The sequence below is a fragment of the Plectropomus leopardus genome, chromosome 2 (genome assembly GCF_026936395.1).
Source record: "Plectropomus leopardus strain MGB_pleo_1.0 chromosome 2, ASM2693639v1, whole genome shotgun sequence".
Taxonomy (NCBI): Eukaryota; Metazoa; Chordata; class Actinopteri; order Perciformes; family Serranidae; genus Plectropomus; species Plectropomus leopardus.
Window position 1 is genome coordinate 40,741,187 of NC_142177.1, and position 21,824 is coordinate 40,763,010.

The window sequence follows — 21,824 nt, forward strand, 5'->3', positions numbered from 1 at the left end:
ATACAGAATATTATGTGGTCCATAACCACGGTATTCATCACGGTATCACGGTATCACAGTATCACAGGTATTTAGAAATCCCATAAGTATGTTTCTCAATACCGTCATAAATACAGACGCTTCTCTTTCTATTAAACTCACTGTATGTAGTGCACAGCATGCACCTCCTGAGCTCAGTCTGCAACACCCAGTGGTGGAGGGAAAGTTACAGGACTGTAAACGGCTAGTTTCTTGCAAATTATTGCATAATTTCTTGATTAGTTGCTGAACACCACCTTCCGATGTTTTGAAGAAGAAAAATTTGCTCAGGTTCCAAAAGGTAAAAAAACAAGCAAAAACATGCTTTTTTTGGTGAAAAGGGGGTTAAAGATTATATTTCTTCATAATAATAGCCTTCAAATCTGTGAAAGCATCAAAACTTTTTTTGGATCAGAGAAAACTGTAGTGCATATCCATGTATGAATATGGATTTGTTTTGTATGCTTCTTTTTGTTTGTTTGTGGGTTTTTTTTTTAGGATTAGCAGTGTATTTTTATTTATGCATTTGTTTCTTATCATTATCATTTTATTAAATGATTTGATGACTGTAGGTGACGTTTAAGTGAAAAAAAGTTCAATAAAACTTTAATGAAAAAAAAACAACTATTTTAACAACTTCATTGCAAAAAAACTCCTACAAGCATCATAACATGCATCAGAATTTTATAGAAAAACTGCCCTGAAATCCAGCAGAGCAGGCTGCAACAAACGACAAAAACAGCCTGCCAAAATGCCTAATGCTTCAAGCTTCAAAGTAAAGTTTGTGTTTCGAGCTAAAAGATGCTGTGAAAGCTGCTGATGCTGAACCGTGCGGTGGCGGGAGCAATCTGACGCTCCTGCTAAAACACCACTGTACACTCTTGACCCGCCTTGTAAAATCAGAGCCTCTGAATACTTCAAATGTTTTCTGTGACCTCCGTCTCCCCGGAGAATAAAACCGAGCGTTTCTTGCTCCTGCGTGAGGGATTAAGTAGTTTTTATTGTGTTTACAGGAGGTTAAAATGTGGCCGTCCGCTCGAGGGGAAGCTGAAAAATCTCATTTTAACTGCCCGTCTGATTTATCAGCGGAGCGCGGACCTGATTCCATTACTCCCTGAGATTCCTCTTCCAACTACTCCAGTTTAATCTCTTTTATTTATAACTTCACGTTTTAGTATTTCCTCATCTTCCTTTTCCTCTCTTCCCTTTATTTCCCTTTTTAATCCTCCTTATTGCATCCTTTCATCTGTCTGTCTCTGCTCTACCTGCTCCGAGTCCTCCTCGCCTCTTTTCTCCTGTGATATTCCTCAGTGTCCGCCGGCCTGAGGAGGTGACAGCTTTACAACCTCTCTCTGCCAACCCTCTGATCCCCACCGTGATTTAATAACCCCGCTCCCTCCCTCCGTCCCTCCCCGCTGATCCCTCCTGTCGTCTTATTGCTTCAACCATAAGTCCAGTTATTATCTCTCTGGTTTCTTAAATCTTAATCTACTGTACGTCTTCTCTCTTTCATGTATCCTTTCATTTCTGTCAGAAATATAATCAACTTTATCCCGTTTCTCCTCTTTTATTAAATGTCTGCTGTCTTCTTCTCTCTTCTGTCTTTCTCTGCAGATGCGAATGTAACATTTGAAAATAAAAATCACCATAAACATGCCGACGGTCTTCACAGAGCTGTTGGTCGGCTGTCGCTCGGTGTCGGGCTGCAGGTGAGCGTGCGTCGCCCTAGTTAGGCCCCCATCGGACTTTTATTTTGTTTTTTGGCCGGTTTAGTTGTTTTTGTGTTTGTTGAATCAGCATCAGCGACGGCGCCGCCCAACAGTGACTGAAATCATTCTGATTGGCAGTTCATCTTAGCGAACAGGAAGCGGAAGTGAGTAAAGTAAACAAAGAGCTAAAGTAATTAGGAAGTGAGGTGGAAACAAACTTTTCCTATAAGATCAGAAAGTTTGATTTTAGCAGAAACGTTTCCAGATGATTTGTGTTTTTGGTAAATATGTTTTGTTCTTTCAACACTGATTGCATTGTTAATGTTACGCTCTTCCGGTAGTGACGTAAAGATTCATTCATCAGCTCACGATTCGATACGCTTCACGATACTGGGTTCATGATATGATTTTCATAAGATTTTTTAAAATACAAAATGAGATCACAGAACAATTATGACTGAAAAATATTCAAATATTCATATATAACAAAAACTGCCACCCACTGTGTGACATTACAGAACCGAGGATGGCTCTGTTCCCCAAAGTGCCCGCATGTCATTTTTTTCCCACCTTCTGTAGCGGTAAGAGGTCGTTTGTCCGTTAATTCGCTACAAACTAAAAAAATCTCAGCGGCTACCAGGTGGATTCACTCTGCACAGATGATAATAATAATTCCCAGATGATGAATCCTAAAGTCTGATCGCCTGACTTTTCTTTAGCGCGACCATGAGGCTCACGTTTGTGGTTTGTAATGAAATGTCTCAACGACTGCCAAATTGTCATGCCCCCTCAGGATGAATTATATCCGGTAATCCCTTCATGTCTGAATTACTTTACTTTATGACTAAATATCTGCAAAAGCAATGACATTCCCATCAGCCTCTACTGTACTCAAGCAATATTTATTTATTTTTTATGATTTATTTATGTTTTATTTATTAGACTTCCTTTAATTTGTGGTTTTGCTGCTTTTGTTGGTTTTGGTTTGTTTGTATTATTTTATATTGACATCAGGCATCCTGCATCTTATAATTACTTATCCTCTTGTTTTAATTTGAGTTTCGTCTCACTTGTGTTAAGTAGGACTCTGTGGCTTTTTGCTGTTGTATTGTCTAATTTTATTCCCGATTTCGGCTTTGCATTGTTTGTCAAAGCACTTCTTACACTCTGTTTTGAAGGTGCTATATATATATATCAGACCACAACCGTAATGCAACTACAGTCATTTCGTATGTTACTAACGTTCCTCTAACATGCTGCTGGTGTGCAGTATATGTGTTGGTCTAAGATTTGGGGAGGAAGTTTGCGTCAGTGCCCAGAGAACAGGTACACAGCTCGGGGGCCTGGATCCAGCCGGCACCCTGGTACCCGACCGTACCGCTGGAAAACGCCTCCAGGATCTATATATCTGTTTGAGCAGAGCAACATTCCTAATTTACTGACGGTGTGCTGGAGGTCACACAGGCAGAGATCGTACCTACAGCAGTAACATGCGGCTTATGCAACAAGCAGGAAACCTGACTTTATGAGAGCATGTGAGCAAAGCCTTTTTAACCGCAGTCACAAACATCCGAGAGGAATAGAGTCCAGCAGCACACGTCACTGCCAACATCTGGATAATATCAGCATCACTCCATTACTACTGTTCTCATTCTAATTTACTCTAACTGTCCTGTAAAAAAATACCGTCTTTATTCCTTTTCCAGAAATTTTCTTTCTTGTGAGTCAAGAAAGAGAAGTAGAGCCTGAAAAATATCTGGCTATTTTATTTGATTATCAGTGGGGGGCGAATGATATTGGGTTTTCAGGTCTGATACGATATGGATTATTAATAGTTAATGAGACTGATAACTGATTTTTGGAAGTGATAATCATTTACAGTAAAAATGAAAATATTTCTGTCAATATTTAGAATTTGTAACATAACAAACTCCAACATAAAACTTTGTTTTAATGCCTTTGACAAAGACAAGTAAAGATTTAAAAAAATTAAAAAAGGTTTTAAAAAGTAAAAGTTCACCCATGCTGACAATTTCTTTGTACTTTTTATTTGATTAATTTTATCAGAGATAATTAAAATAAAATGCAGATATGGATAATCATCAAAATGCCAAATATCAGCTCTGATAATCGGCCAGGCAGATAAACTGTCAGTCTCTTATTATCATAACGATATTATGTTGATTGATTAATCGATTAATCCACGGATCATTTCAGCACTACCTGCAGTCTGTGTGTGAGTGACAAAACTTCATAGTGGCTCGTTCAAAAAGATGTAATTCACCGTTTCATTGCCTATTTGTCGGATAAATACGTTCCATACTTTTTCATTCCTCTCTCGGGAGGACGAATACACACATTCCTGCTGCACTGACAACATGTGCAAGTACTCAGGTGGATGGAAACGATGAAAGCGAGAGCGTTACGAGACGGTAAATCTCTCTTTCTCTGACGTCGCAGGAGGGAAACATTTGTTCTTTCACGCTTTGATTTCTTTGAGAAGGTTTTCCTGGAGCCAGATTTCCCTGACGTGTTGTGTCGAGGTGAAAACATTCACAGATGCAGATGTTTAACAAAAACACAGATTGTAGGATTCAATTTAATATTCATGATATCAGAAAATCCTGCAGCATCTCCCTCCTCTTTTCTAAAGTTCTGGTGGTCTTTTTTTGGGGTTGTTGCTCTTCCTTTTACAACATTAATCACTGCAGCCCTGGTTTATATAAAACTAGGATCATATCTAGTGGTTGTATAAGTTACACTTACAGTTTAAGAAGAAGTTAACCTTTAACCTCTTGGATATAAGATGTTATTACTTTATCATTTTATCCTAAGAGCCATTTATGTCCAATTTTGTAAAATTTTAAATTTTTATGTATTCATGAGTTATGGCCAAAAACATGTTTTGCGAGGTCACACTGACTTTTGACCACTAAATTCTAATCGCTTCAACCTTAAATTCAAGTTAACGTTTGTGCCAAATTTGAAAAAAATCATTTAAAGTGGGTGTTTTGAGATCTAACCACTTCAACCTTAAGCCCAAATAGAGGTTTGTGCCAAATTTAAAGAAATTTCTTGAAAGCCTCCTGGAGATATCACATTCATGGGAATAATACAGACAAGGTCACAGTGACCTTGACCTTTGACCACCAAATTAGTTTAGGTGTGACGATCCTGTCTGCTTAAGATATCACATTCACAAAATCTAACCAATTTAACCCTTAATTCAAGTGGACCTCATGCAAAATTTGAAGAAATTTTCTCAGTGCACTCATGAGATTTTGCATTCTCAAGAACAATACAGAAAGAGACACATTGACCTTGAATGTTCACCTTGTACCATCAAATTCTAACCACTTCAACCTTAAACCCAAGTGGAGGTTTGTGCCAAAGAAATTTCCTGAAGGCATTAATGAAATATTGTGTTCACAAGAATAATACAGACAAGATCACAATGTCCTTGACTTTTGACCACCAAACTCTAATCAGTTTGACCGTGAGTCCGAATGGATGTTTGTGTCAAATTTGAAGAAATTCCCTCAAGGCCTCACATTCACGAAAATGAGACGGACGCAAGTTCAAAGTGACCTTGGACCTTTGACAAACAAATTCAAATCACTTAAACCTTAAATTCCAGTAGATGCTTGTGCAAAATTTGAAGAAATTCCCTCAACGCATTCTCGACTTTTCCCTTCTCAAGAACAACACAGACAAAGTCACAGTGACCTTGAACGCTCCGCTTTGGGCACCAGATTCTTATCACTTCAACCTCAAATTTAACTGAACGTTTGTGCCAAATTTGAAGAAACTCCCTTAAGGCATTCTTGAGATATCCTGTTCTCAAGAACAATCACACTCACAGTGACCTTCAACATTCACCTTGTACCACCAAATTCTCACCATTTCAACCTTAAGTCCATGTGGAAGTTGGTGCCAAATTTGAGGAAATTCCTTCAAGGTGGTTTTGTGATATCACATTCACAAGTGGGGGGGACAGCTTGAACAGACAGCTTGAAAAATTAGCTTCATTCTTCTTGTTTCTGAGGTGTTTTGCTCTATTGTAAAAATGCTCAAACCTTCCTCTGAGGCACCTGTATGTGTGTAAATTTCACCAGAGACACGCTGCAACAAAATCGATTCAAAGCGTACCTGGAGCAGGAAATGACTTCATGTCCTCACAGGGATCAGTGAAGTCCTGCTCATGTGTTTCAGGTAAAAACCGTTTCCAAAAAGATGGACACACTTGGCTCTGTGCAGAAAAATGGAGCTAGATTAGTTCAGGGATATCTATAAACCCACTGCTATCAGCCTTGTAAAGTCGGTACAACCTGCTCGAGTTTTACCGAATATGAAAGACTTAGTTTTAGGGTCTTTTTTTCTCTCTGAGGAGGAAATTACTGCAGCATTCTTGATTCAGAGTCAAACACATAAAAAGCTCATTTGGACTGAATTCACTGCAGCAGGAACAGTAACATATTCTGCAGCCGGTTTGTAAAGTGGGAAATGGGACCTGTGGTGGATACAGGTCGGCTGTATGTACTTATTAACTGTTGTACTATGTATGTATGTGTGCTTTAAGAGAATATGATTCATCTGAAGAAAACATTATATATTTTACACTTATTTTGAGGCAAATACTATTTTTTGTTGATGATTCAAATTCAGAGTCAGTTTATTCGATTTATCGCTTTTACAGGAATGAGACAAATGCAAGGTCAGGGTGACCCTGACCTTAGACCACCAAAATCTAATCAATGTATCCTTAAGTCCAGATTCCCTCAAGGCGTTATTGAGATATTGCGATCACAAGAACGACCCGACAGACAAGCAGACAGACGACAGATCCACAGACATATGTACGGAAAACCTGAAAACATAACGCCTCCGTCCTCGACTAACACCGGCACAGAGGCATAAAAGACAACAATATCTAAGTGCCAATAACTTACTCCCACAGCTTCTAAAGCCCATTCAATATTCTAGGAATAATCACGAGGCCTTTGCTTTTTGGGGGGCACAGACACTGCATTTTATTTCCAACAATCGTGTTGAAGAAAACAGCTAAATCTGTCTCTATTTCAATGGAGTCTGGTCTAAGAGGGACTCAAAATCAGCAACAAACGATTTTTTGGCACCAGTGTTTCATTCCAGAGCCAAACACTGAAAAACATGCAAGATCAGATCAAGCATTGCATTAATATGAAAATGTGCTCGGCGGGCTACGACTCGTTTTTGTTTTGGGTTTATTCGTACGCTTTGCTGAGTCTGGTGGGGAAAGCCTCCTTTTAGTCCCCTCGCTTCCTGATGATTACAGAAATTGATCCTCGGCTTATTTCATGGCTCTGAGATGTGACTTCAGCGTCCTACTGGAAGACGTCAGACTCTCCACAGGAAAGCAAAACAACATTCTTGAATCCAGGACAAGAGTGTGAGAGATGGGGAAAGTTTTCTCCTAAGTTTTCTCCTGGAACGATTTGAACAAAATGAGACTAACAAGAAGTTGAAGAGTTTATAGATAAGTCAACTGGCCTAATTTCTTTCAAAAATATGTGAAGAAGGCAATGAGCGACTTAAGAAGAAAATATCAAGAAGTTAGGAAGTAATTAGTGAAAATAAGTGCAAGAAAATGACCTGAAAATTAGCAAAACCCAACCAAACAAATTTAGATTCAGATCCTTAAAACTTTATTAATCCCAAGGAGAAACAGCTTTCTGTGTACACATACAGTAACATTTAGATACATAAATAAATGAGCAATGACTACAAAATAAAAAAAATATGCCAAGGACTTCAGAGGAACAAATAAAAATATAAACAAACATGAAAGTTTCCAAAAAAGAAATGACTTGAAATAAAATGCTTGAAAAATATAATAATAATTTTTCTGTTAAATAATTTAAAATGTATAGTCATGATCATTAGAAATATAGTTAGCTTTCATTTTTTCCCCCCAGCTTTTCAAAAAAAAAATCCTAAAATTGCTATTATTTAGTTATTTATTTATTTATGCAGTTTATGGGACATTTCTTGTCGAGTTGCTCATTGCCTTTTTTTCCAATATCTGCGTAATGATTTAACACAATTTGCTCTGTGTTTCAAGGTTTAAATTCTCGTAAAAGGCTCCTGAAAGCAGCATAAATAAGGTGATACTGATCCAGAATTTAATGGGTTTAAGGATATAAATATGGGTGAACTTTACAACCCTACAACAATGATAAATGCAGAGTAAATTAAGTTTAAAGCGAGAAGAAATAGATTCATTTCATTATGAGAGGAAATTGTGAGATCCAGGAGGAACTGAGATATTTGATTTGTGTAAATATTTCCCTAAATATCTGTGTAACAGCGAGTGCAGACATGTTTCCAGTCATCATTATTGACTCCATCTGCTTTTCATTTATTGTTTTTCTGTGCAGAGCACATGTAGGCCAACAGAATTACGGATCCTTGTATATCAGTGATGCATGTGGATTTTTTTTCTTGTGTTTATGGTTGAAAATTAAATTTCAGTTCATTATAATTAGATTATTGCTGATGTTAAAACAGCTACACTTGTATTTATAAAGCTTCTGGGTTTCTTTGTGTACGATCTTTTTTCTTTTGTCTATTCTTTCAAAATATGAAGCCGAGATACACGTGCTCTGATAACTGCAGTACATAAAAACCAGTAAGGTCATTAATGAGAGCCAAAGTGGAACCAGAACTTCTGGATTCTGTTTCAAAAGAACCAAGACCACGTTAAGACCTGAGTCTGCTTCCAACTGGACTTTGGCTCTGTTCATTTGTGGTTCGACTGCCGCCAAGGTTTTCAGATATCAGGTGTTTGTTTATTTCATTTAACTTTTAGCACAGATTCATTTTCTTTTTTTCATTTAATTATTCGGCTCATGACCATAACAACATGCTATGAAGCACAAAACGTATAAAAACAACAAAACATTAAGCCATAGCGCACAGCATGGTCAAAATACAACAAATTCTGCTTTAACAACAAATACTACTTAAACAAGGGCAGGATGTTCCTCAAAAACAGCACCGAATTTACAGATAACTTTTGGTTTATCTGATTATAGTAACAGAATTAACTGAATTAATTCAAAACCTGCTAAATACTTTTACTTGAGTTTGAAAAACTCGCATCCACACGCTAATTTTCATGGGAAAGAGGGAAAGGGAGAACGGGTTTGAAAAAAAAGTGAAAGAAAACTACAATAATACTACAATAAAACTACAATAATAAATCTACAATATGGCCTCTTCGAATCGGCTGAACCCCATATGAGCGTAAAAACTTTTCCTTCTCAAACGTCTTGAGAAGGAAAAGGGCGATAAACAGCAGTTTTTTCGAAATGGACATTTTTCCATTAAGCGTACTTTGCATTCGCAGTTTCAATTTGCGCAATTCGAGTGTTAATAGAAACAGAAACAGCAGCCGGAGCAGAAACGATGTTCTGACTTCATATCAGCGTCCTGAGCCCGTTTCAGTCAATGACCCGACATCAACTTTCATTTTCGGTTCAGTCCAGTGAAATACGAAAACACTGTCCGTCTTCTTTATTCCACAAACATGAACAGAGAAAAAATGACTGAGGTGAACCAACACTAAGAACATTTTCATTTTCAGATGAAAGACTCTGCAGTCAGGCGAGAGCCGCGCCCGAGACAAGTGCACGTCTTGTTTTTCCAGAGGGACGACTCGAGCCGAGAGTCAAGACAAACAAACTGCGCTGTGGGAAATGAGCTGAACTGGACAAGGAATTCTGGGAAGAGGAAACTATCTCCTTAACCTCCCTCTCTCCCTGATCACTGCGTCTCGCTCTATCTGTCCGCTGCCTCGAGGAAATATTCTCTCGCTCTCTGGGGGTTTCTGGGAAGAGGAAAAAAGGCTGATGTCATCCACTTCCAGATGGCAGCGTTAAAGGAAGAGAAGAACAGGAGACGGGCCCCTTGATTCTTACACAACTCCCACATCCTTTAAGTTTGCCACATATTCTTCATTTTTCCACCCACATTGTCAGAGAGAAAAAAACTTTTAAAAACACACCTGCAGCCTGTTTTTGATCTTCTGGTTTGCTTGGCACGACATTCGAGGAAGATGAGACACGTTTTTGTATTTCTAGATGCAGAAATCCTTCAAAATACATCTGACACTGAATTTTATCAAGACGTCTGCCCTGATTTAAATAAAGACACGATGGTCAGTTTCTATCCAGAACAACCACTCTGTGATGCACTTTGACATAAAATGACATTTAATCTAAAAAGAACAAGATATTCAGATCAGTGTGTTGAGAACATGTCAGCATAACTCCTCTATCTCCAGACTGTCTGCACAATCAGTAAAAAACACGCTGTTCTCACCGCTTACTGATTTATTCCTGTTTTTTAGCCACGGCAATCTGTGTTTATTTGGTTCACACTAAAATATCTCAACAGCTTTTGGACTATTTATGATCAAAGATTGTAGAGACGTTCGTGGTTCCCTGAGGATGAACCATACAATAAAATACGCTACGCTACGATACTTTATCGTCCCCGTAGGGGGAATGTGTCCTGGACATAGTGCTGTAGGGATAATGCCTCCACACTTACAACAAAAACAGTAATCACAGCATGACATTAAAAACACCGCTGTCAGAAAAAAACAACTTAATACAAGTGTGCACACACAACAACTACTGCACACGCCCCGCCATAAAAACGCCCTGAGACGATATAACACACAGTTCCTCACGCAGAACTGTTTAAAAGTGAAACAGAGATCGGGACAAAAGAGACGACGATCATTCACCAAAATTTCCAGCATTGCCAGTTAACTGGCATGGATCCTGTGAGAACTGTACTAGTGTTTTTGGTTGTTTCTGCGGATCCGTGTACACGAGGATCGTTCTCACAGTGTCATCATATGAATACAGATTTTTTAAAAACGCAAAGGAAAGACTTTTTTTAGTTCTTGTCTAAACGTGGGCCAAGTCTCATTATCAAAGCGTCTCGCTGTGTCCCGGCAGACGTCACACCGTGCGAGAGGCCTGAACCTGATGGGTCTGATCTACAGGTGCAGCGGGAACATGGTTCCTTTCTTTAGTCCCTTTGTGTTTTTGTCTTTTTCCTTTTTTCACCAGCGCGAGAACGAAGCTTTTTCCTGGAAGACAGCCGGAGGGAAACTGTTGCTTATTGTTCGAGTGAGGCAACAACATAATTAGGCTGCATACAGAGACATGCTGAGACCTCTGCGGGAAAAGTGAGGAGTGTGTGTGTGTGTGTACTTAACATTTTTGCATTCATAGAGCATTTTTTGTGTATATTTCCTCATGTTCTATGTGTGATTTCTGCTGAATGAAAGGGTGTGTGTTAATGTGCGTGTTTGTGTGCCTACGTAAGTGTGTTTCTGCCTCTATGCATGTGTGTGTGTGTGTGTGTGTTCATGTAATAACTCATGTGCAGTACGGCTGATGTATGGGCTCTGTCTGCTCAGATGGATGGCTGCTTTAATGTCTCGGCCGCTGCCTCTGGGGTTTGGGGAAGGGTGGAGTATAAAGAGCCGACCAGCGGGAACTTTAGGTTTGTTATTGCCTCCACAAACTCCAGTCTGGAGGAGTTTTTTCTGTGTGTGTGTGTGTGTGTGTGTGTGTGTGTGTGTGTGTGTGTGTGTGTGTGTGTGTGTGTGTGTGTGTGTGTGTGTGTGTGTGTGTGTTTAAAACAACCTTGAGGCAACCTGCTGCTACCCATTTAAAATACTAGCATCAGTTTCATCCATGAGTCTAAAAAGGGGGGATCTCGCGCTGGTAACTGGCAACCTTTCCCAATTTTTAAAGTGGCTCGTTAAAAAAAAAAAAACAACAACAACAACAAACAAACAAACAAAAAACATTAAATTAATTAATGTATGAGACGATTACAAATGGGACCAAACTAAATTTTGGCAAAACCTGTTGTAATTATAATAACAGGTCAAAAGTGGGCCGTATGTTTATTAGCAGCTGCACGTTCAGCGAGCTGCGTTAGCCACCAGGTGTTTACTGTACGTGTTTACTGTAGCTTTGTTTGGGTTATATTATTAAATGCAGCTGTATCGCAGCTCAGCATGTTGGTTTTCTGCACGTGGGTTTTATTACTGATAATTAGAAATGGGTTTCATAGCATTTTATCAAGTTCAAGTCCACATTTTGCCTGATATCAGACAGAATTACCAACAAGTCCACGACCTCAGACAGGAAACTGCTGACTGCTGACACGCGGCCACGTTTAGAAGAGAACGGCCCGAACAAAAATGGAGAAGTCTTTCCTTAGCGTTTTAAACAAATCTGTGTTCATATAATAACACTGTGAGAACAATCTTCGTGTACATGGATCCGCAAACACAACCAAAAACGCTGTAGCATGCACGCCAGGCCGAGAGTTGGCGGTGTAACTTTGCAGCATCATAGAAGAACACCATGCGTCTGCATATAAAGGCGTTCTTCTACAGACAGAAAAAAGACGTCTTTGCTGATCACAGTCGTGGTGCAAAATTTTAACTCAATCAAACAAAATCTGTAAGACGAGTTTTTAAACGTATGACCCATGGAAACGGCCAAAGTGCACCAAAATTGCACATTAAACTCCAAATGGTGAACTTCCTATAAGGGTATAGTTCCAAATCACCCAACAGCTCACAAAACGTCTGAACGTATTATTATATTTCTCACCCTGAAGCTGCACAAAGGGATCACTATGACTGATTCTTGACACGCGGTGGAATGCCCCTTTATTATTATCGGCCATAACCCGAACGACTGCGAGTAAGTCACAGCTGACATATTGCAAAAACACAGAAGTCCATATGTTGGCCTGAGCAGTCGATAAGTCTCACCGCTGAAGCTCATAACGGCCTGAAATTCCGATCAGTCTGAGGGGACCTTTAAAGGCCGGTATGCAGGTTAAAAAAAAGGACAATTTTAATTTACAAGCGAGTGCAGCGAGAAAAAGGTGCATTCGTAAGATTTAGAGCCAAGAAATGAAATATTAACTTTGTGAGCGGTGCGATAATGTGAGCTTTAACGGGCGATAAAACCCTTTAGCTTCCTGCTCAGCCGTTTGGCACATTTTGAGTCACTATCTTAATAAAAAATGTGTTGCACTTAACCCTTTGAAACCTGGATCATCTGTTTTCATGTGCTGCGTTCAGACACCTTTCACAAGCATTTAAACCTTCAAAATGTGAGCAAATTGGTTTGATTTCCCTCAAAAACATGGGAATAGAGGCAAAAAACAGTTTGGCAAAAATTTGTAAGAAGGTGACAAGAAAATGACCTTAAAAATAGCTGAGAGAGAGAGAATACTGTACAGAAAAAAGAGGAAAATAAAAATATTTTCAGAATTATTAAAATTATATGAATACAATTGTGTTACACAAAAATATATATTAACATGTATCAATATTATCATATTTTAAAACTTTTTAAGACTTTTTGGTATTTGTTTAGTGTTTTTTTTTACTTGTCCTTTTTGTGCAAATTTTCAGGTAATTTTCTTGTAGCTTAACTTTTAATCAGTTTTTTTGCTAATTCTTGGGTCATTTCATAAGTTGCTTATTGCCTTCTTTCCATTTTGTTTTTAAGTATTATACATTCATATTATTTTCTTCTTTCACTGAGTTTTTTTTTAACCAGCATTGGTCCTAATCATAAATGTCAAATATTATTGAATTTTTAAAATTTTTTAACCCTTCATTTCCTAACATTTTTTTGATAATCACAGTCCAAGACATGTCAATGATAAGCAGCAACATTTTTTGTGTCACACTCATACAACACTGCATCAAAATGCACTTTCCAAAATCACGCTATAAAAAATATTAGACATCAATATGATTTTTGACTTTTCTTGTTATTTTTTAACTAATATCAGCCCTAATCACAAATATCAAATATTCATTCATTTCCTGAATTTAAACCCTTTCAATGCCAGGTTTTGGTCATGATGCCACCATGTTTTTAGATGAAAAACACACAAAAATGAATTATCTTCAATATACTAAATGCAAAGTAGATTATTTAGCTGCTGACAGTCTGGGATATGTCAGTGTGTGAGTGTAGCTGCTGACAGTCTGGGATATGTCAGTGATCAGCAGCTACATTGACTGTGACAGGTCACCTAGTGGAAATAGCATGTATTTCCTCCATATGCCAAATATGGTCAAAATGACCTCATCAGGTGGAAAATAGTCAAAATGACAAATTCAGAGTCAAAAGCCCAGAATGACACCCAGAAATAATACAAGTCCTGTTTTTCTGCTCTGATGGCTGTGGGATCAAAAATGTCAGTTTGAATGGGTTTCAATGGAGCATTTTTTGACCTGAACAGTCTGAAGTTAACTATTTAGTTTCCACAGTGTATTTTAGACTTATTGTGGTCTTATCAGTGGAAATTCACTGATTACACTCAAATACACAATCTGGACTACATTTAGGACATATGCATGAACACACACACATTTATCAAAAAATGAAGAATGAAAAGCACATAAAAATCCCTAAGGGTTCAACTGAACTCAATAAGTGAAACTCCTGACCTGCTGGTGGCGCTATATTGAAAGTCCGATATTTTGCCTCCATCCAACAGATATTTCAGTCTGGACTAAACTGATTGAGCTTCAAGACACACTGCTGTGTATAAAAACCTGTGGCTAAAAAAGCAGACAGATTTTTAACACAGTAACCAGCCAGAAGCTGCAGAGTGGAAAAAGAAAAGTTCTGAATTTGCACACGTACCTTCACACACACTCAGCCATCGGCTGAACACACACACACACACAGACACACACACACACACACACACACACACACACACACACACACACACACACACACACACAGCAGCTTTCAGATTGACACACAGTGAGTGAGACAGAAAGTAGTCCCCCCTCATTAGGCGTCTTAGCGAGCGGTGAAAGGAGCGTCTATTCACTGGATCTGGTGGGAACACTGGGACCAGTCGAGCAAAAAAACAACCAACCAGCCAGGGAGGCAGCCACACACAGGCAGACCCTCCCAGCTCCACACACACACACACACACACGCGCGCGAGCACACACGCGAGCACACACACACACACACACACACACACACACACACACACACACACACACACACAGGAGTGAAGCTTAAATTTCAACACTTCTGCACCTCCGTCTCCATCCTCATCTTCATCCCCCTCCTCTGTCTCTCTCGCTGTGTTTTGTAAAGAGACGAGTCGTTTCAAAGCAAAGCGTCCGTAAATCCTCCCGACAGCTGTCACTCCGCCCGCGGAGCGGCAGAGACCCCCATCAGCGAGCTCGCAGCTTCACACTGAGACAACGACACGCAGAAAACCAGCAGCTCTGCATGACAGCTGCTGTGTTACAGTGTGGAGCCCCTTTGATTTAAGCCCGAAGCATCTTTGTATAATTCAGCTTTAAAGAAACGGACATGGCATCACCGTCACGCACAGAAGCAGTATGATTTGCTCAATTTTAAAAATTTTCTAAAATTCTCAACCTTTAAACTGTTAAATGCCTTCAAAATTTAGCACCAGATATTTGATGCAAAATACAGCAACAGCAAAATCACACGCTGTCAGTCAGCCTTTTCCATAAAATCCTCTGAAATGTGCAACACATTGGGAACATTTTGAAGTATTTTATAATGTCTTGTAGTTGAGTGTTGTAACTGTATGTAACTTCGATATTTGTGTCTTTTTTATGTAACTGTATGTTGTAATTCTACGTAATCTTGATGTAAATATTTACCTTTTTCTATTCTTTTTACAGTAACTGTTATTGTATGTATGGCTGCAGTGGCTGGTTTGTACTAACATCTTTGGCTAAATTTGCTAAATGTGTTGTATATTGCAGCCATTTTATCCAGTTTAAACCACAAAATTCTTAAGTTGCACAGGAGGGATCTGGATAAAACTGCTTTATGAATAAAGTATGAATGAAAAAAATCAAACTGTCAAGAAAACAGGCAGTTATGACGGAATAATGTAGAAAAAGACGTGGTGTAATCAGAGGTGATACAGAGTGACGAGTCAGCAGATTTCAGTCATTTATCAGTCGAATATAAAGTCAAATAAAAACTTCACATGCAGATTAAACTGCCAGAGAGGCGGACAGAGCAGAGAAGAGAGACACTCCAGAGACACCCCTGTCCTACATGGCAGTGTGAGAGCCGTGTGTGTGTGTGTGTGTGTGTGTGTGTGTGTGTGTGTGTGCGATCACATGTTGTGTATCTTTGCTCTGAATCTCTGCAGTCACGATAAGATATCAGAGGAGGAGAGATAATCTACTCCCACTGCCTCCATACCTCCCATCGCTCTGACACTGATCCCAGCAATTACAGCCTGCACTCCCACACACACACACACACACACACACACACACACACACACACACACACACACACACACACACACACACACACACACACACACACACACACACACACAGACAAAATAGTTTTAAAGGAAACAAAACAGCCCAATTGTTTTTTTAAAAATCGCCAGAAATTTTAAAAAATTACCTACATTTTTGCAAGACAACACGGGTGACGCCCGCTGAACGGAAAATTACTGAACGGGAGGAGGAGGAGGAGGAGGAGGAGGAGGAGGAGGAGGCAGAAGTGAGCAGTAAAGCAAAGCTGTGAGACAGTTTACAGTCCGTATTGTCTGTATGTATTTATTTCATATTCAGATTCTACCAAAACATCTCACTAAGTTTTAGCACATCAGATCTTATAAACTGCTGCACAGCCCACACGGTGAGCTTTTGGCCTCTTATGTAACGTCAGAAATCAGGTAATTTAGATAATCAGTAACATCTCTGAATCGATGCCAGTTTGTTCACATTCACATCACAGTGAGTTTAAGAATATTTTTTTGAGAGCAAAAGGGCCATGTACACACGGGAGGAAAATACAGGATATGAATAATGATCAGGGATACATGTATAATATTGCAAATATAATGCTGACTATTTATTTTAAAAAGGAAGAGAAAAAAAGAAAAAAATAGTTAAAATAAAATAAAATGATGCTTAAAAAAATAAGAAAAAAAAGAAAAATTAAGAAATTTTAAAAATGTTAAAATAATGAAATAAAAAACAGGAAAAAGCTAATTTTATATTTTAAAAAAAAAGGAAAAAAGTAACTAAATATAATTAACCTAAACCTAACTATACATAATGTCCTCTGCCAGCAGCTGAACAACGGTCTGATGTGCAGGAAGTTTAAACCTTAAAAGTCCGTGTGAACTGTGCTGCTCCTTTACAGAAGCGTTAACACACACATGCAAACACACACACTGTCGAGATCCAAATACACACACAGACGCACACCACAGTGACACAAACAGACACAGATTTATTATCTGAGTGACGGGAGGAAACAATGCAGCTGAAATCAGCCTCATGAAATCAGAGTCTGCAGCTCTAAACGGGGACGATGTTCGAGCAGCAGCTGACGGGACAAACGCTCTCCTAACGGCTGTAATAAAATAAAAAAGCCGCCGGTCTCTTTCGACACTCAAGTGGGAAAAAGTGTCACAAACTCGGCAGCCTTTGTGTGGTTTAAGTGCCTGACATTAAACTTTAGCGGGCGGGTCGGATTGTGTCTTTTGATTTGAGGAGCAGGAAGCAAATAAAGTTTCTCTGGGAAACACAAAGTATTCTGTGTCTCTTTGAAAAGACAAGCTCAAGATGTGAAGGACAGAACTTGTCTGTGTTTCATGTGGAGACAGACACACACACACACACACACACACACACACACACACACACACACACACACACACACACAGATGTGGATCAAAGACACACCAAATTGTACAAACAGACATAAAAAAATAAAAACATGGGTTAGTTTGGGATTTAAATTTAGGGTTTAATTGGGAATATGTTTGTTTTTTTGTTATTTAGGAGGACAGAAACAGAAGCTTTGATGACCGTCTCCATCATCATTAGAGATGTTCACTGACAGGAGGAAGCTGGTTTCTGACGCGTCGGCGAGGGTCGTGAAGTGAAACTAACTCCCGAGCTCGAGCCTCGGGTCGATATTCATCACCTCTCTAACAATAGAGACAGTAACAGAGGAGTCAAACCTTCACATCAAAGCTGCAGCGATGATCGAGGACTCGGTTCAAAGACGCGTCTCCGCCCCCGAAAGAGAAATCCGTCCTCAGAGAGGATCTTATAAACAGCATCATCAGTGTATCCAGCGTCAAAGTCCAGGAACTCACTTCCTCCGTGTTGAAGAGGGTTCATCACCTCTTCAACACGCAGATTATTCTGAAGATGAAACAGATGTGCGTCTCACTAACAATGCACGATGTTACGCCTCACCTTCAACCGAAAAAGCTCAACTTTACTTTAAGTGCCACTGAAATATTCCAGAAGACATTATGGAGATATTCCACTTCAGACCAAAGAGACGAGCTGAAACTAGGGCTGCAGCAACCGATCGATTAGGGCGATAATAATCAATGATTAAATGTGTTGCAATTATCGATTTGTTGTGTTGCACGATTATTACGTCACTCCCTGTGTCGCGGGTCTGTTTACGTCACATGCAGACGGGAGAAGTCGGTGTTTTGAAGAGGCACAGCGGAGGCAGAGAAACATTTTGTACGAAAACCTTAAAAGTTTGGGAGCACTTCAAGGAAGCTGCAAAATATGCAAAAATGGCACGGCACGGCACGGCACGGCACGGCACGGCACGGCACGGCACGGCACGGCAGCAATGATGCAGCATCTAAAACAAAGCAAAAGTGAGGAGGAGGAGAGCTAAAATAGAAGAATAGAAAAATAGATTCAACTATTCTTTTACAGACTGATGAAAAGAGAATTAAAGAGAAGCAAATCTATCGCTGCGATTAACAGAAACAGCCAGAATCCAGACACCGAGGATTTTCAGTTCCCATTTTTTATATTAACTGTACTTAAGTATCAAAAGTCATTTTCTGGCAATAAATGTACTCAAGTATCAAAGGTACAAGTAAATTATACATATACTCACATGTGTCATTGTATACTGTGACCTGACTTATTATCAGCTGATTATCTGATTTGATGTTTAGCATTTTTCTGATGATCAGTTTTGCTTTGTTTTTAAATCAAACAGCTGATTAAATATATACATTTTAAAACGTGTGCACCACAAGGCTTTGATTAATTAATTTTATCTCCAATCATTAAAATAAAATGCTGATCCAATTATCGGCCCCAACGATCAGCCAGGCCCATAATCCGTGGAGCCCTCGTTAGCATCACTCTGGGTTTCAGTCCGCAGGTTTCGCAGTGTGACTTTTAGTGTGTGCGTGGTGTTGGATGTCAGCTGCAGCTGTGCAGTTCAGACTTACCGGGCTGACGTTGAAGGGACTGTTCGCCGGGAGGATAACGGCTCCGGAGACGGCTGTTTCAGAAAGTCTGCTGATCCGGAGGGAAGACGGGACGCTTCGAGATCAGACAGCCTGCAGAAACAGGATCAAATGAGGTGTCGTTTGAGTGGAAATGTTCAGTGCTGCTTGTTATCGGAAAGGTTTTGAATTTCGATATTCAGCCTTAGATGTATGCATGTCCAAATAACGCTATTACACACATCATCATCTTCACCCCTTCACCCCCATCAGCTACCGTAGGCACGCTTACATGGAGCCAAATAATCTGATTAGAAAAGGTTTAAAAGCCCAAAAAGATTCAACACGATCCATATAAACACCTCAATCGGCTCAAAAACACCAAAACTGATTCACGTTTCAGTTGGTTGTTTAAACCTTTTCAGAAACTGATCAAAAGAAAATTTTGTATCATGAAACGATGAAGCTGATTCATCTCTGGCTTCGTTGTTTCTAAGCACGATCTGTCCTCACGTAAAGGGGACGTGATGACGAACGTTTCTCAGCTTCCAGAAAAAGACGACTTTTAAGGGGACGACAGCCGAGATTTTGTTTTAAATCAATCAAAACGACAGCAAATACAGCGCTGAACAGATGATAAATACACATTCGAGCCCCGTCAGGTTACTATATTCAGGATTTTTTGCACATGTCAAACAGTAGATCGCATTAGAGGACGTCCCATGTAAACCGGTGACCCGAAATCTCCAATCAGTTTAAGAAAAAGTGTGTAAACGCAGCTAATGTCAGATAAAATCTTAATCTGCGGGAAACACTGTCAGGTATGTGTTTCATAATATATAGGGTAACTTTGTTCACCTGAATGGGACACTCGCTCACAAACACACACAGACAACATGTATTTTATGTATTTTATAGTATTAACGGTGTGGAGAGCTGAGCGCTCATGCATGGCTGCAATGTTTAAACACATGGTGGAAATTAAGAATGAAATCCAACTTATGGCAAATATTTCCTCTTTTTCCTCGTGGGGGATGATCAAATTCAGACGCGCGGCAGCACACCAAACCTACACTCTCTGAGAGCACTGATAAAATACCACCAGTGTTTCATGCAGCACACACACACTGTAAATTATCTGAGAGGAAATCTGTCGTCACCGTACGCTCAGACCTCCTGGAAGAAATAATGAGCTTCATTAAATATTAACTTCAAGATATAAAAGTGACAAATATTCAGATCAGCTGCTGACTGTGAACTCAAACGTCACAGCCTCAAAGTTCCTGCAGCAGATCAGAAGTTACATTTCTCCTCTTCACCCGATCCAAAATTTGGAGATTTGTCTTTTTTATTTATTTTCTGTCCTGACTTTAGAGGTGAGACTCATTTAGACTCCTACGTCGACTATCCCCGACTACAGATCTCTACTGATAAACCCTTTAATTTACACACGCAAATACAAGACGTACATCAATCACCACTGAAAAAAACTGTCTTTTTAAAACGTATTCCTATTTTACATCAGCAACAGAAGGAAAAAAACTACAAAAAAACAAGCAAACAAACAAAAACAAACCTAAAGACTTCCATACGGTTATTCGGGTTTTTGTTTTCAAAGAGAGAAACCACCTCAGCTACAGAGTCTGCCCGCAATTAACCGAAGCCTTTCCAGATAACTCCGCTTAGTCTTAACTAAACCCAGAGGTGCCGTGAGTGTGTGTGTGTGTGTGTGTGTGTGTGTGTGTGTGTGTGTGTGTGTGTGTGAGATGCAGAGATTACAATAAATTAAAGGGTGTTGTAGTTTACCATAACGTGTGTATTTGTAGTATATGGTAAAATACTAGTTTCTGTGTGTACGTGTGGGACAAACAGGAGACGTGGAGATTTAGTTTGATTACATTTTGTCTTCATCTATCCGTCATCAGGGGACGCTGATGTGTGTTTGACTGCGATGTGAGTTTTACGATGAATTTGCCCCCAAAAAATGCGTGTAAAACACCACTTTCTTACACACACAAAAACACACAAGTAGAGTTACCGTGAAGAAGAAAACTGAAGCCGCACAGAGACACGCAATACAGAGCGCCCACCCACACTGTGAAGGTCTGTGTGTGTGTGTGTGTGTGTGTGTGTGTACTTCTTAACAGGTTTGGTTTAAGAAAAATAAATTGCATTTGGGAGTTTCAGTTAACTTCGACACTCAGGCTGCAGTGAGAGAGACGCTCACTGCAGCCTGCTCTTTTTTGTTCTGGAAATGTCAGCGTGCAGCTTCGTTTTGGGACAACAACCCCGTCCACATGTAAGAGTACTGTCTGCAGTTGAGTACTTGATGGATCTAGGGTCTCAGTACATGTTTATAGTGTTACTTTTGGTTCTAAAAGGTTTTATATGGAAAGTTTTGGGTGGAAATGCAGCTTAATTCTGTGGGAAACACTGAAAGGCACGTGTTTAATACAAAATACCCTAACGCTGTGGCTCTAGATCTAGTCAGAGAACTTATACACATACACTGAAAGAAAAAAAATTATATATATATATATTTTTTTTTTTTTTTTAATACAAAAACACACACACACACACCCTCCAGCCTCCTGTTCAGCTTCAGCAGTGAGCAGAAGAAACAATAGCCTCCAAAATAAAGTCCTTTATGTCAACAACATTGTCCTGCTGTAATTCAAATAAACTTTTTCCCTGAGGGCATGAATAAGAACAAAGCCTTTCATTTTCCTG

At 39.4% G+C, this 21,824-nt stretch overlaps 1 protein-coding gene across 1 annotated transcript in view; it reads right to left on the minus strand.

Annotated features, from left to right (window-relative positions):
• LOC121960921 (semaphorin-3D) overlaps positions 1 to 21,824 on the minus strand; it is a 100,660-nt gene that overhangs the window by 62,886 nt on the left and 15,950 nt on the right. Inside the window, exon 2 of the mRNA XM_042510822.2 lies at positions 19,098 to 19,208. The gene's annotated coding sequence lies outside the window, so the exon portion shown is untranslated. The remainder of the gene's footprint in view (positions 1 to 19,097; positions 19,209 to 21,824) is intronic.